Raw genomic sequence first — 14294 nt, forward strand, 5'->3', positions numbered from 1 at the left:
CAGAGTGCGGTCTGTTTGCTCTACCCTGGGAAGGTTACATTGACCGATTGGGGTCAGTCTGCTCTTAACTGAGTGGGTTACATTGACAGAGTTGGGTCAATATGCTCATCCCTGTGTGTGTGACATTGACAGAGTGGGGTCAGTCTGCTCCTGCCTGTGTGTTACATTGACAGAGTGGGGTCAGTCTGCTCTTCCCTGTGTGTGTTACATTGACAGAGTGCGGTAAGTCTGCTCTTCCCTGGGTGTGTTAGATTGACAGAATGGGGTCAGTCTGCTCTTCCCTGGGTGTGTTATAATGACAGAGTTGGGTCAGTCTGCTCTTCCCTGGGGGTGTTACATCGACAGAGTGGGGTGAGTCTGCTCTTCCCTGGGGGTGTTTTATTGACAGAGTGGGGCCAGTCTGCTCTTCCCTGGGTGTATTATATTGACAGAGTGGGGTCAGTCTGCTCTTCCCTGGGTGTGGTACATTGACAGAGTGGGGTCAGTCTGCTCTTCCCTGTGTGTGTTACATTGACAGAGTGGGGTCAGTCTGCTCTTTCCTGGGTGGGTTACATTGACAGAGTGGGGTCAGTGTGCTCAAACCTGGGTGTGTTACATTGACAGAATGGGGTCAGTCTGCTCTTTGCAGGGTGTGTTACATTGACAGAGTTAGGTTGGTCTGCCCTTCCCTGTGTGTGTTACGTTGACAGAATGGGGTCAGTGTGCTCAAACCTGGGTGCGTTAAATTGACAGAGTGGGGTCAGTCAGCTCTTCCCTGTGTGTGTTGCATTGACAGAGTGGGGTCACTCTGCTCTTTACAGGGTGTGTTACATTGACATAGTGGGGTCAGTCTGTTCTTCCATGGGTGTGTTACATTGACAGAGTTGTGTCAGTCTGCTCTTCCCTGGGTGAGTAACATTAACAGAGTGGGGTCAGTCTGCACTTCCCTGTGTGTGTTACATTGACAGAGTTGTGTCAGTCTGCTCTTCCCTGGGGGTGTTAAATTAACAGAATGGGGTCAGTCTGCTATTTCCTGTATGTAACATTGACAGAGTGGGGTCAGTCTGCTCTTCCCTGTGTGTGTTAGATTGACAGAATGGGGTCAGTCTGACCTTCCCTGGATGTGTTAAATTGACAGAGTGGGGTCAGTTGGATCTTCCCTGGGTGAGTTACATTAACAGAGTGGGGTCAGTCTGCTCTTCCCTGGGTGTGTTCCATTGTCAGAGTGGGGTCGGTCTGCCCTTCCCTGTGTGTTTTACATTGACAGAGTGGGGTCAGTCTGCTCTTTACAGAGTATGTTACATTGACAGAGTGGGGTCAGTCTGTTCTTCCTTGAGTGTGTTACATTGACAGAGTTGGGTCAGTCTGCTCTTCCCTGGGTGTGTTCCATTGACAGAGTGCGGTCTGTTTGCTCTACCCTGGGAAGGTTACATTGACCGATTGGGGTCAGTCTGCTCTTAACTGAGTGTGTTACATTGACAGAGGGGGTCAGTCTGCTCTTTCCTGAGTGGGCTACATTGACAGAGTGGGGTCAGTGTGCTCAAACCTGGGTGCGTTAAATTGACAGAGTGGGGTCCTTCAGCTCTTCCCTGGGTGTGTTACATTGACAGATGGGGTCGGTCTGCCCTTCACTATATGTGTTACATTGACAGAGTGGGGTCAGTCTGCTCTTTACAGAGTGTGTTACATTGACAGAGTGGGGTCAGTCTGCTCTTCCCTGGGTGTGTTACATTGACAGAGTGGGGTCAGTCTGCACTTCCCTGTGTGTTACATTGACAGAGTGGGGACAGTCTGCTCTTCCCTGTGTGTGTTACATTGACAGAGTGGGGTCAGTCTGCACTTCCCTGGGTGTGTTAGATTGACAGAATGGGGTCAGTCTGCCCTTCCCTGGGTGTGTTACATTGACAGAGAAGGGTCAGTCTGCTCTTTCCTTTGTGAGTTTCATTGACAGAGGGGGGTCAGTCTGCCCTTCCCTGGGTGTGTTACACTGACAGATTGGGGTCAGTCTGCTCTTCCCTGGGTCTGTTACATTGACAGAGTGGGGTCAGTCTGCTCTTCCCTGGGTGTGTTACATTGACAGAGTGTGCTCAGTCTGCTCTTCCCTGAGGGTCTTACATTGACAGAGTGGGGTCATTCTGCTCTTCCCTGGGGGTGTTACATTGAAAGAGTGCGGTCAGTCTGCTCTTCCCTGGGGGTGTTAAATTGACAGAGTGAGGTCAGTCTGCTCTTCCGTGGGTGTGTTACAGTGACAGAGTGGGGTCAGTCTGCTCTTCCCTGGGTGTGTTACTTTGCTAGAATGGGGTCAGTCTGCTCTTCCCTGGGTGTGTTATATTGACAGAGTTGGGTCAGTCTGCTCTTCACTGGGGGTGTTACATCGACAGAGTGGGGTAAGTCTGCTCTTCCCTGGGGGTGTTTTATTGACAGAGTGGGGCCAGACTGCTCTTCCCTGGGTGTGTTATATTGACAGAGTGGGGTCAGTCTGCTCTTCCCTGGGTGTGTTACATTGACAGAGTGGAGTCAGTCTGCTCTTCCCTGTGTGTTACATTGACAGAGTGGGGTCAGTCTGCTCTTCCCTGGGTGTGTTACATTGACAGAGTGGAGTCAGTCTGCTCTTCCCTGTGTGTTACATTGACAGAGTGGGGTCAGTCTGCTCTTCCCTGGGGTGTTACTTTGATAGAATGGGGACAGTCTGCTCTTCGCTGGGTGTGATACATTGACAGAGAAGGGTCAGTCTGCTCTTCCCTGGGTGGGTTACATTGACAGAGTAGGGTGAGTCTGCTCTTCCCTGGGTGTTTTATATCGACAAAGTGGAATCAGTTTGCTCTTCCCTGGGTGTGTTACATTGACAGAGTGGGGTCAGTCTGCTCTTCCCTTTGTGAGTTTCATTGACAGAGTGGGGTCAGTCTGCTCTTCCCTGGGTGTGTTACATTGACACAGTGGGGTCAGTCTTCTCTTTCCTGGTAGTGTTACATTGACAGAGTGGGGTCAGTCTGCTCTTTCCAGGGTGGGTTACATTGACAGAGTGGGGTCAGTCTGCTCTTCCCTGGGTGTGTTACATTGACAGAGTGTGCTCAGTCTGCTCTTCCCTGGGGGTCTTACATTGACAGAGTGGAGTCAGTCTGCTCTTCCCTGGGGGTGTTACATTGAAAGAGTGCGGTCAGTCTGCTCTTCCCTGGGGGTGTTAAATTGACAGAGTGAGGTCAGTCTGCTCTTCCGTGGGTGTGTTACAGTGACAGAGTGGGGTCAGTCTTCTCTTCCCTGGGTGTGTTATATTGACAGAGTTGGCTCAATCTGCTCTTCCCTGGGGGTGTTTCATCGACAGAGTGGGGTGAGTCTGCTCTTCCCTGGGGTTGTTTTATTGACAGAGTGGGGCCAGTCTGCTCTTCCCTGGGTGTGTTATATTGACAGAGTGGGGTCAGTCTGCTCTTCCCTGGGTGTGTTACATTGACAGAGTGGGGTCAGTCTGCTCTTTCCTGGGTGGGTTACATTGACAGAGTAGAGTCAGTGTGCTCAAACCTGGGTGTGTTACATTGACAGAGTGGGGTCAGTCTACTCTTTGCAGGGTGTGTTACATTGACAGAGTTAGGTTGGTCTGCCCTTCCCTGTGTGTGTTACGTTGACAGAGTGGGGTCAGTGTGCTCAAACCTGGGTGCGTTAAATTGACAGAGTGGGGTCAGTCAGCTCTTCCCTGTGTGTGTTACATTGACAGAGTGGGGTCAGTCTGCTCTTTACAGGGTGTGTTACATTGACAGAGTGGGGTCAGTCTGTGCTCTTCCCTGGGTGTGTTACATTGACAGAGTGTGCTCAGTCTGCTGCTCTTCCCTGGGGGTCTTACATTGACAGAGTGGAATCAGTCTGCTCTTCCCTGGGGATGTTACATTGAAAGAGTGCGGTCAGTCTGCTCTTCCCTGTGTGTTTTACATTGACAGAGTGGGGTCAGTCTGCTCTTTACAGAGTATGTTACATTGACAGAGTGGGGTCAGTCTGTTCTTCCCTGAGTGTGTGACATTGACAGAGTTGGGTCAGTCTGCTCTTCCCTGGGTGTGTTCCATTGACAGAGTGCGGTCTGTTTGCTCTTCCCTGGGAAGGTTACATTGACCGATTGGGGTCAGTCTGCTCTTAACTGAGTGGGTTACATTGACAGAGTTGGGTCAATCTGCTCATCCCTGTGTGTGTTACATTGACAGAGGGGGTCAGTCTGCTCTTTCCTGAGTGGGCTACATTGACAGAGTGGGGTCAGTGTGCTCAAACCTGGGTGCGTTAAATTGACAGAGTGGCGTCCGTCAGCTCTTCCCTGGGTGTGTTACATTGACAGAGTGGGGTCGGTCTGCCGTTCACTGTATGTGTTACATTGACAGAGTGGGGTCAGTCTGCTCTTTACAGGGTGTGTTACATTGACAGAGTGGGGTCAGTCTGCTCTTCCCTGGGTGTGTTACATTGACAGAGTGGGGTCAGTCTGCACTTCCCTGTGTGTTACATTGACAGAGTGGGGTCAGTCTGCTCTTCCCTGTGTGTGTTACATTGACAGAGTGGGGTCAGTCTGCACTTCCCTGGGTGTGTTAGATTGACAGAATGGGGTCAGTCTGCCCTTCCCTGGGTGTGTTACATTGACAGAGAAGGGTCAGTCTACTCTTCCCTTTGTGAGTTTCATTGACAGAGGGGGGTCAGTCTGCCCTTCCCTTGGGTGTGTTACACTGACAGATTGGGGTGAGTCTGCTCTTCCCTGGGGGTGTTTTATTGACAGAGTGGGGCCAGTCTGCTCTTCCCTGGGTGTGTTATATTGACAGAGTGGGGTCAGTCTGCTCTTCCCTGGGTGTGTTACATTGACAGAGTGGGGTCAGTCTGCTCTTCCCTGTGTGTGTTACATTGACAGAGTGGGGTCAGTCTGCTCTTTCCTGGTTGGGTTACATTGACAGAGTGGGGTCAGTGTGCTCAAACCTGGGTGTGTTACATTGACAGAGTGGGGTCAGTCTACTCTTTGCAGGGTGTGTTACATTGAAAGAGTTTGGTTGGTCTGCCCTTCCCTGTGTGTGTTACGTTGACAGAGTGGGGTCAGTGTGCTCAAACCTGGGTGCGTTAAATTGACAGAGTGGGGTCAGTCAGCTCTTCCCTGTGTGTGTTACATTGACAGAGTGGGGTCAGTCTGCTCTTTACAGGGTGTGTTACATTGACAGAGTGGGGTCAGTCTGCTCTTCCCTGGGTGTGTTACATTGACAGAGTGTGCTCAGTCTGGTCTTCCCTGGGGGTCTTACATTGACAGAGTGGAGTCAGTCTGCTCTTCCCTGGGGGTGTTACATTGAAAGAGTGCGGTCAGTCTGCTCTTCCCTGGGGGTGTTAAATTGACAGAGTGAGGTCAGTCTGCTCTTCCCTGGGTGTGTTACTTTGCTAGAATGGGGTCAGTCTGCTCTTCCCTGGGTGTGTTATATTGACAGAGTTGGGTCAGTCTGCTCTTCACTGGGGGTGTTACATCGACAGAGTGGGGTGAGTCTGCTCTTCCCTGGGGGTGTGTTAATGACAGAGTGGGGCCAGTCTGCTATTCACTGTGTGCAACATTGACAGAGTGGGGTCAGTCTGCTCTTCCCTGTGTTTGTTAGATTGACAGAATGGGGTCAGTCTGACCTTCCCTGGATGTGTTACATTGGCAGAGTGGGGTCAGTTGGATCTTCCCTGGGTGAGTTACATTAACAGAGTGGTCTCAGTCTGCACTTCACTGTGGGTGTTACATTGAAAGAGTGGGGTCAGTCTGCTCTTCCCTGGGGGTGTTAAATTAACAGAATGGGGTCAGTCTGCCCTTCCCTGGATGTGTTGCATTCACAGAAAAGGGTCAGTCTGCTCTTCCCTGCGTGTGTTACATTGTCAGAGTGGGGTCGGTCTGCCTTTCCCTGTGTGTTTTACATTGACAGAGTGGGGTCAGTCTACTCTTTACAGAGTGTGTTACATTGACAGAGTGGGGTCAGTCTGTTCTTCCTTGAGTGTGTTACATTGACAGAGTTGGGTCAGTCTGCTCTTCCCTGGGTGTGTTCCATTGACAGAGTGCGGTCTGTTTGCTCTACCCTGGGAAGGTTACATTGACCGATTGGGGTCAGTCTGCTCTTAACTGAGTGGGTTACATTGACAGAGTTGGGTCAATATGCTCATCCCTGTGTGTGTGACATTGACAGAGTGGGGTCAGTCTGCTCCTGCCTGTGTGTTACATTGACAGAGTGGGGTCAGTCTGCTCTTCCCTGTGTGTGTTACATTGACAGAGTGCGGTAAGTCTGCTCTTCCCTGGGTGTGTTAGATTGACAGAATGGGGTCAGTCTGCTCTTCCCTGGGTGTGTTATAATGACAGAGTTGGGTCAGTCTGCTCTTCCCTGGGGGTGTTATATTGACAGAGTGGGGTCAGTCTGCTCTTCCCTGTGTGTGGTACATTGACAGAGTGGGGTCAGTCTGCTCTTCCCTGTGTGTGTTACATTGACAGAGTGGGATCAGTCTGCTCTTTCCTGGGTGGGTTACATTGACAGAGTGGGGTCAGTGTGCTCAAACCTGGGTGTGTTACATTGACAGAATGGGGTCAGTCTGCTCTTTGCAGGGTGTGTTACATTGACAGAGTTAGGTTGGTCTGCCCTTCCCTGTGTGTGTTACGTTGACAGAATGGGGTCAGTGTGCTCAAACCTGGGTGCGTTAAATTGACAGAGTGGGGTCAGTCAGCTCTTCCCTGTGTGTGTTGCATTGACATAGTGGGGTCAGTCTGTTCTTCCATGGGTGAGTAACATTAACAGAGTGGGGTCAGTCTGCACTTCCCTGTGTGTGTTACATTGACAGAGTTGTGTCAGTCTGCTCTTCCCTGGGGGTGTTAAATTAACAGAATGGGGTCAGTCTGCTATTCCCTGTGTGTAACATTGACAGAGTGGGGTCAGTCTGCTCTTCCCTGTGTGTGTTAGATTGACAGAATGGGGTCAGTCTGACCTTCCCTGGATGTGTTAAATTGACAGAGTGGGGTCAGTTGGATCTTCCCTGGGTGAGTTACATTAACAGAGTGGGGTCAGTCTGCTCTTCCCTGGGTGTGTTCCATTGTCAGAGTGGGGTCGGTCTGCCCTTCCCTGTGTGTTTTACATTGACAGAGTGGGGTCAGTCTGCTCTTTACAGAGTATGTTACATTGACAGAGTGGGGTCAGTCTGTTCTTCCTTGAGTGTGTTACATTGACAGAGTTGGGTCAGTCTGCTCTTCCCTGGGTGTGTTCCATTGACAGAGTGCGGTCTGTTTGCTCTACCCTGGGAAGGTTACATTGACCGATTGGGGTCAGTCTGCTCTTAACTGAGTGGGTTACATTGACAGAGTTGGGTCAATCTGCTCATCCCTGTGTGTGTTACATTGACAGAGGGGGTCAGTCTGCTCTTTCCTGAGTGGGCTACATTGACAGAGTGGGGTCAGTGTGCTCAAACCTGGGTGCGTTAAATTGACAGAGTGGGGTCCTTCAGCTCTTCCCTGGGTGTGTTACATTGACAGATGGGGTCGGTCTGCCCTTCACTATATGTGTTACATTGACAGAGTGGGGTCAGTCTGCTCTTTACAGAGTGTGTTACATTGACAGAGTGGGGTCAGTCTGCTCTTCCCTGGGTGTGTTACATTGACAGAGTGGGGTCAGTCTGCTCTTCCCTGGGTGTTACATTGACAGAGTGGGGTCAGTCTGCACTTCCCTGGGTGTGTTAGATTGACAGAATGGGGTCAGTCTGCCCTTCCCTGGGTGTGTTACATTGACAGAGAAGGGTCAGTCTGCTCTTTCCTTTGTGAGTTTCATTGACAGAGGGGGGTCAGTCTGCCCTTCCCTGGGTGTGTTACACTGACAGATTGGGGTCAGTCTGCTCTTCCCTGGGTCTGTTACATTGACAGAGTGGGGTCAGTCTGCTCTTCCCTGGGTGTGTTACATTGACAGAGTGTGCTCAGTCTGCTCTTCCCTGAGGGTCTTACATTGACAGAGTGGGGTCATTCTGCTCTTCCCTGGGGGTGTTACATTGAAAGAGTGCGGTCAGTCTGCTCTTCCCTGGGGGTGTTAAATTGACAGAGTGAGGTCAGTCTGCTCTTCCGTGGGTGTGTTATAGTGACAGAATGGGGTCAGTCTGCTCTTCCCTGGGTGTGTTACTTTGCTAGAATGGGGTCAGTCTGCTCTTCCCTGGGTGTGTTATATTGACAGAGTTGGGTCAGTCTGCTCTTCACTGGGGGTGTTACATCGACAGAGTGGGGTAAGTCTGCTCTTCCCTGGGGGTGTTTTATTGACAGAGTGGGGCCAGTCTGCTCTTCCCTGGGTGTGTTATATTGACAGAGTGGGGTCAGTCTGCTCTTCCCTGGGTGTGTTACATTGACAGAGTGGAGTCAGTCTGCTCTTCCCTGTGTGTTACATTGACAGAGTGGGGTCAGTCTGCTCTTCCCTGGGGTGTTACTTTGATAGAATGGGGTCAGTCTGCTCTTTACAGAGTGTGTTACATTGACAGAGTGGGGTCAGTTTGTTCTTCCATGTTTGTGTTACATTGACAGAGTTGGGTCAGTCTGCTCTTCCCTGGGTGTGTTACATTGACAGAGTGGAGTCAGTCTGCTCTTCCCTGTGTGTTACATTGACAGAGTGGGGTCAGTCTGCTCTTCCCTGGGGTGTTACTTTGATAGAATGGGGACAGTCTGCTCTTCCCTGGGTGTGATACATTGACAGAGAAGGGTCAGTCTGCTCTTCCCTGGGTGGGTTACATTGACAGAGTAGGGTGAGTCTGCTCTTCCCTGGGTGTTTTATATCGACAAAGTGGAATCAGTTTGCTCTTCCCTGGGTGTGTTACATTGACAGAGTGGGGTCAGTCTGCTCTTCCCTTTGTGAGTTTCATTGACAGAGTGGGGTCAGTCTGCTCTTCCCTGGGTGTGTTACATTGACACAGTGGGGTCAGTCTGCTCTTTCCTGGTAGTGTTACATTGACAGAGTGGGGTCAGTCTGCTCTTTCCAGGGTGGGTTACATTGACAGAGTGGGGTCAGTCTGCTCTTCCCTGGGTGTGTTACATTGACAGAGTGGGGTCGGTCTGCTCTTCCCTGGGTGTGTTACATTGACAGAGTGGAGTCAGTCTGCTCTTCCCTGGGGGTGTTACATTGAAAGAGTGCGGTCAGTCTGCTCTTCCCTGGGGGTGTTAAATTGACAGAGTGAGGTCAGTCTGCTCTTCCGTGGGTGTGTTACAGTGACAGAGTGGGGTCAGTCTGCTCTTCCCTGGGTGTGTTATATTGACAGAGTTGGCTCAATCTGCTCTTCCCTGGGGGTGTTTCATCGACAGAGTGGGGTGAGTCTGCTCTTCCCTGGGGTTGTTTTATTGACAGAGTGGGGCCAATCTGCTCTTCCCTGGGTGTGTTATATTGACAGAGTGGGGTCAGTCTGCTCTTCCCTGGGTGTGTTACATTGACAGAGTGGGGTCAGTCTGCTCTTTCCTGGGTGGGTTACATTGACAGAGTGGAGTCAGTGTGCTCAAACCTGGGTGTGTTACATTGACAGAGTGGGGTCAGTCTACTCTTTGCAGGGTGTGTTACATTGACAGAGTTAGGTTGGTCTGCCCTTCCCTGTGTGTGTTACGTTGACAGAGTGGGGTCAGTGTGCTCAAACCTGGGTGCGTTAAATTGACAGAGTGGGGTCAGTCAGCTCTTCCCTGTGTGTGTTACATTGACAGAGTGGGGTCAGTCTGCTCTTTACAGGGTGTGTAACATTGACAGAGTGGGGTCAGTCTGCTCTTTACAGAGTATGTTACATTGACAGAGTGGGGTCAGTCTGTTCTTCCCTGAGTGTGTGACATTGACAGAGTTGGGTCAGTCTGCTCTTCCCTGGGTGTGTTCCATTGACAGAGTGCGGTCTGTTTGCTCTTCCCTGGGAAGGTTACATTGACCGATTGGGGTCAGTCTGCTCTTAACTGAGTGGGTTACATTGACAGAGTTGGGTCAATCTGCTCATCCCTGTGTGTGTTACATTGACAGAGGGGGTCAGTCTGCTCTTTCCTGAGTGGGCTACATTGACAGAGTGGGGTCAGTGTGCTCAAACCTGGGTGCGTTAAATTGACAGGATGGGGTCCGTCAGCTCTTCCCTGGGTGTGTTACATTGACAGAGTGGGGTCGGTCTGCCGTTCACTGTATGTGTTACATTGACAGAGTGGGGTCAGTCTGCTCTTTACAGGGTGTGTTACATTGACAGAATGGGGTCAGTCTACTCTTCCCTGGGTGTGTTACATTGACAGAGTGGGGTCAGTCTGCACTTCCCTGTGTGTTACATTGACAGAGTGGGGTCAGTCTGCACTTCCCTGTGTGTGTTACATTGACAGAGTGGGGTCAGTCTGCACTTCCCTGGGTGTGTTAGATTGACAGAATGGGGTCAGTCTGCCCTTCCCTGGGTGTGTTACATTGACAGAGAAGGGTCAGTCTGCTCTTCCCTTTGTGAGTTTCATTGACAGAGGGGGGTCAGTCTGCCCTTCCCTTGGGTGTGTTACACTGACAGATTGGGGTGAGTCTGCTCTTCCCTGGGGGTGTTTTATTGACAGAGTGGGGCCAGTCTGCTCTTCCCTGGGTGTGTTATATTGACAGAGTGGGGTCAGTCTGCTCTTCCCTGGGTGTGTTACATTGACAGAGTGGGGTCAGTCTGCTCTTCCCTGTGTGTGTTACATTGACAGAGTGGGGTCAGTCTGCTCTTTCCTGCTTGGGTTACATTGACAGAGTGGGGTCAGTGTGCTCAAACCTGGGTGTGTTACATTGACAGAGTGGGGTCAGTCTACTCTTTGCAGGGTGTGTTACATTGACAGAGTCAGGTTGGTCTGCCCTTCCCTGTGTGTGTTACGTTGACAGAGTGGGGTCAGTGTGCTCAAACCTGGGTGCGTTAAATTGACAGAGTGGGGTCAGTCAGCTCTTCCCTGTGTGTGTTACATTGACAGAGTGGGGTCAGTCTGCTCTTTACAGGGTGTGTTACATTGACAGAGTGGGGTCAGTCTGCTCTTCCCTGGGTGTGTTACATTGACAGAGTGTGCTCAGTCTGCTCTTCCCTGGGGGTCTTACATTGACAGAGTGGAGTCAGTCTGCTCTTCCCTGGGGGTGTTACATTGAAAGAGTGCGGTCCGTCTGCTCTTCCCTGGGGGTGTTAAATTGACAGAGTGAGGTCAGTCTGCTCTTCCCTGGGTGTGTTACTTTGCTAGAATGGGGTCTGTCTGCTCTTCCCTGGGTGTGTTATATTGACAGAGTTGGGTCAGTCTGCTCTTCACTGGGGGTGTTACATCGACAGAGTGGGGTGAGTCTGCTCTTCCCTGGGGGTGTTTTATTGACAGAGTGGGGCCAGTCTGCTCTTCCCTGGGTGTGTTATATTGACAGAGTGGGATCAGTCTGCTCTTCCCTGGGTGTGTTACATTGACAGAGTGGGGTCAGTCTGCTCTTTACAGAGTGTGTTACATTGACCGAGTGGGGTCAGTCTGTTCTTCCATGTGTGTGTTACATTGACAGAGTTGGGTCAGTCTGCTCTTCACTGGGTGTGTTACATTGATAGAGTGGAGTCAGTCTGCTCTTCCCTGTGTGTTACATTGACAGAGTGGGGTCAGTCTGCTCTTCCCTGGGGGTGTTACTTTGATAGAATGGGGTCATTCTGCTCTTCCCTGGGTGTGATACATTGACAGAGAAGGGTCAGTCTGCTCTTCCCTGGGTGGGTTACATTGTCAGAGTGGGGTGAGTCTGCTGTTCCCTGGGTGTTTTATATCGACAGAGTGGAATCAGTTTGCTCTTCCCTGAGTGTGTTACATTAACAGAGTGGGGTCAGTCTGCTCTTCCCTGGGTGTGTTAAATTGACAGTGAGGTCAGTCTGCTCTTCCGTGGGTGTGTTACAGTGACAGAGTGGGGTCAGTCTGCTCTTCCCTGGGTGTGTTACTTTTCTAGAATGGGGTCAGTCTGCTCTTCCCTGGGTGTGTTATATTGACAGAGTTGGGTCAGTCTGCTCTTCCCTGGGTGTGTTACATTGACAGAGTGGGGTCAGTCTGCTCTTCCCTGTGTGTGTTACATTGACAGAGTGGGGTCAGTCTGCTCTTTCCTGCTTGGGTTACATTGACAGAGTGGGGTCAGTGTGCTCAAACCTGGGTGTGTTACATTGACAGAGTGGGGTCAGTCTACTCTTTGCAGGGTGTGTTACATTGACAGAGTTAGGTTGGTCTGCCCTTCCCTGTGTGTGTTACGTTGACAGAGTGGGGTCAGTGTGCTCAAACCTGGGTGCGTTAAATTGACAGAGTGGGGTCAGTCAGCTCTTCCCTGTGTGTGTTACATTGACAGAGTGGGGTCAGTCTGCTCTTTACAGGGTGTGTTACATTGACAGAGTGGGGTCAGTCTGCTCTTCCCTGGGTGTGTTACATTGACAGAGTGTGCTCAGTCTGCTCTTCCCTGGGGGTCTTACATTGACAGAGTGGAGTCAGTCTGCTCTTCCCTGGGGGTGTTACATTGAAAGAGTGCGGTCCGTCTGCTCTTCCCTGGGGTTGTTAAATTGACAGAGTGGGGTCAGTCTGCTCTTCCCTGGGTGTGTTACTTTGCTAGAATGGGGTCTGTCTGCTCTTCCCTGGGTGTGTTATATTGACAGAGTTGGGTCAGTCTGCTCTTCACTGGGGGTGTTACATCGACAGAGTGGGGTGAGTCTGCTCTTCCCTGGGGGTGTTTTATTGACAGAGTGGGGCCAGTCTGCTCTTCCCTGGGTGTGTTATATTGACAGAGTGGGATCAGTCTGCTCTTCCCTGGGTGTGTTACATTGACAGAGTGGGGTCAGTCTGCTCTTTACAGAGTGTGTTACATTGACCGAGTGGGGTCAGTCTGTTCTTCCATGTGTGTGTTACATTGACAGAGTTGGGTCAGTCTGCTCTTCACTGGGTGTGTTACATTGATAGAGTGGAGTCAGTCTGCTCTTCCCTGTGTGTTACATTGACAGAGTGGGGTCAGTCTGCTCTTCCCTGGGGGTGTTACTTTGATAGAATGGGGTCATTCTGCTCTTCCCTGGGTGTGATACATTGACAGAGAAGGGTCAGTCTGCTCTTCCCTGGGTGGGTTACATTGTCAGAGTGGGGTGAGTCTGCTGTTCCCTGGGTGTTTTATATCGACAGAGTGGAATCAGTTTGCTCTTCCCTGAGTGTGTTACATTAACAGAGTGGGGTCAGTCTGCTCTTCCCTGGGTGTGTTAAATTGACAGTGAGGTCAGTCTGCTCTTCCGTGGGTGTGTTACAGTGACAGAGTGGGGTCAGTCTGCTCTTCCCTGGGTGTGTTACTTTTCTAGAATGGGGTCAGTCTGCTCTTCCCTGGGTGTGTTATATTGACAGAGTTGGGTCAGTCTGCTCTTCCCTGGGGGTGTTACATCGACAGAGTGGGGTGAGTCTGCTCTTCCCTGGGGGTGTTTTATTGACAGAGTGGGGCCAGTCTGCTCTTCCCTGGGTGTGTTATATTGACAGAGTGGGGTCAGTCTGCTCTTTCCTGGGTGTGTTACATTGACAGAGTGGGGTCAGTCTGCTCTTCCCTGTGTGTGTTACATTGACAGAGTGGGGTCAGTCTGCTCTTTCCTGGGTGGGTTACATTGACAGAGTGGGGTCAGTGTGCTCAAACCTGGGTGTGTTACATTGACAGAGTGGGGTCAGTCTGCTCTTTGCAGGGTGTGTTACATTGACAGAGTTAGGTTGGTCTGCCCTTCCCTGTGTGTGTTACGTTGACAGAGTGGGGTCAGTGTGCTCAAACTTGGGTGCGTTAAATTGACAGAGTGGGGTCAGTCAGCTCTTTCCTGTGTGTGTTACATTGACAGAGTGGGGTCAGTCTGCTCTTTACAGGGTGTGTTACATTGACATAGTGGGGTCAGTCTGTTCTTCCATGGGTGTGTTACATTGACAGAGTTGTGTCAGTCTGCTCTTCCCTGGGTGAGTTACATTAACAGAGTGGGGTCAGTCTGCACTTCCCTGTGTGTGTTACATTGAAAGAGTGGGGTCAGTCTGCTCTTCCCTGGGGGTGTTAAATTAACGGAATGGGGACAGTCTGCCCTTCCCTGGATGTGTTGCATTCACAGAGAAGGGTCAGTCTGCTCTTCCCTGGGTGTGTTACATTGTCAGAGTAGGGTCGGTCTGCCCTTCCCTGTGTGTTTTACATTGACAGAGTGGGGTCAGTCTGCTCTTCCCTGTGTGTTACATTGACAGAGTGGGGTCAGTCTGCTCTTCCGTGGGGGTGTTACTTTGATAGAATGGGGTCAGTCTGCTCTTCCCTGGGTGTGTTATATTGACAGAGTTGTGTCAGTCTGCTCTTCCCTGGGGGTGTTAAATCAACAGAGTGGGGTGA

Source organism: Chiloscyllium punctatum, chromosome 12 (genome assembly GCF_047496795.1).
Source record: "Chiloscyllium punctatum isolate Juve2018m chromosome 12, sChiPun1.3, whole genome shotgun sequence".
Classification (NCBI taxonomy): domain Eukaryota; kingdom Metazoa; phylum Chordata; class Chondrichthyes; order Orectolobiformes; family Hemiscylliidae; genus Chiloscyllium; species Chiloscyllium punctatum.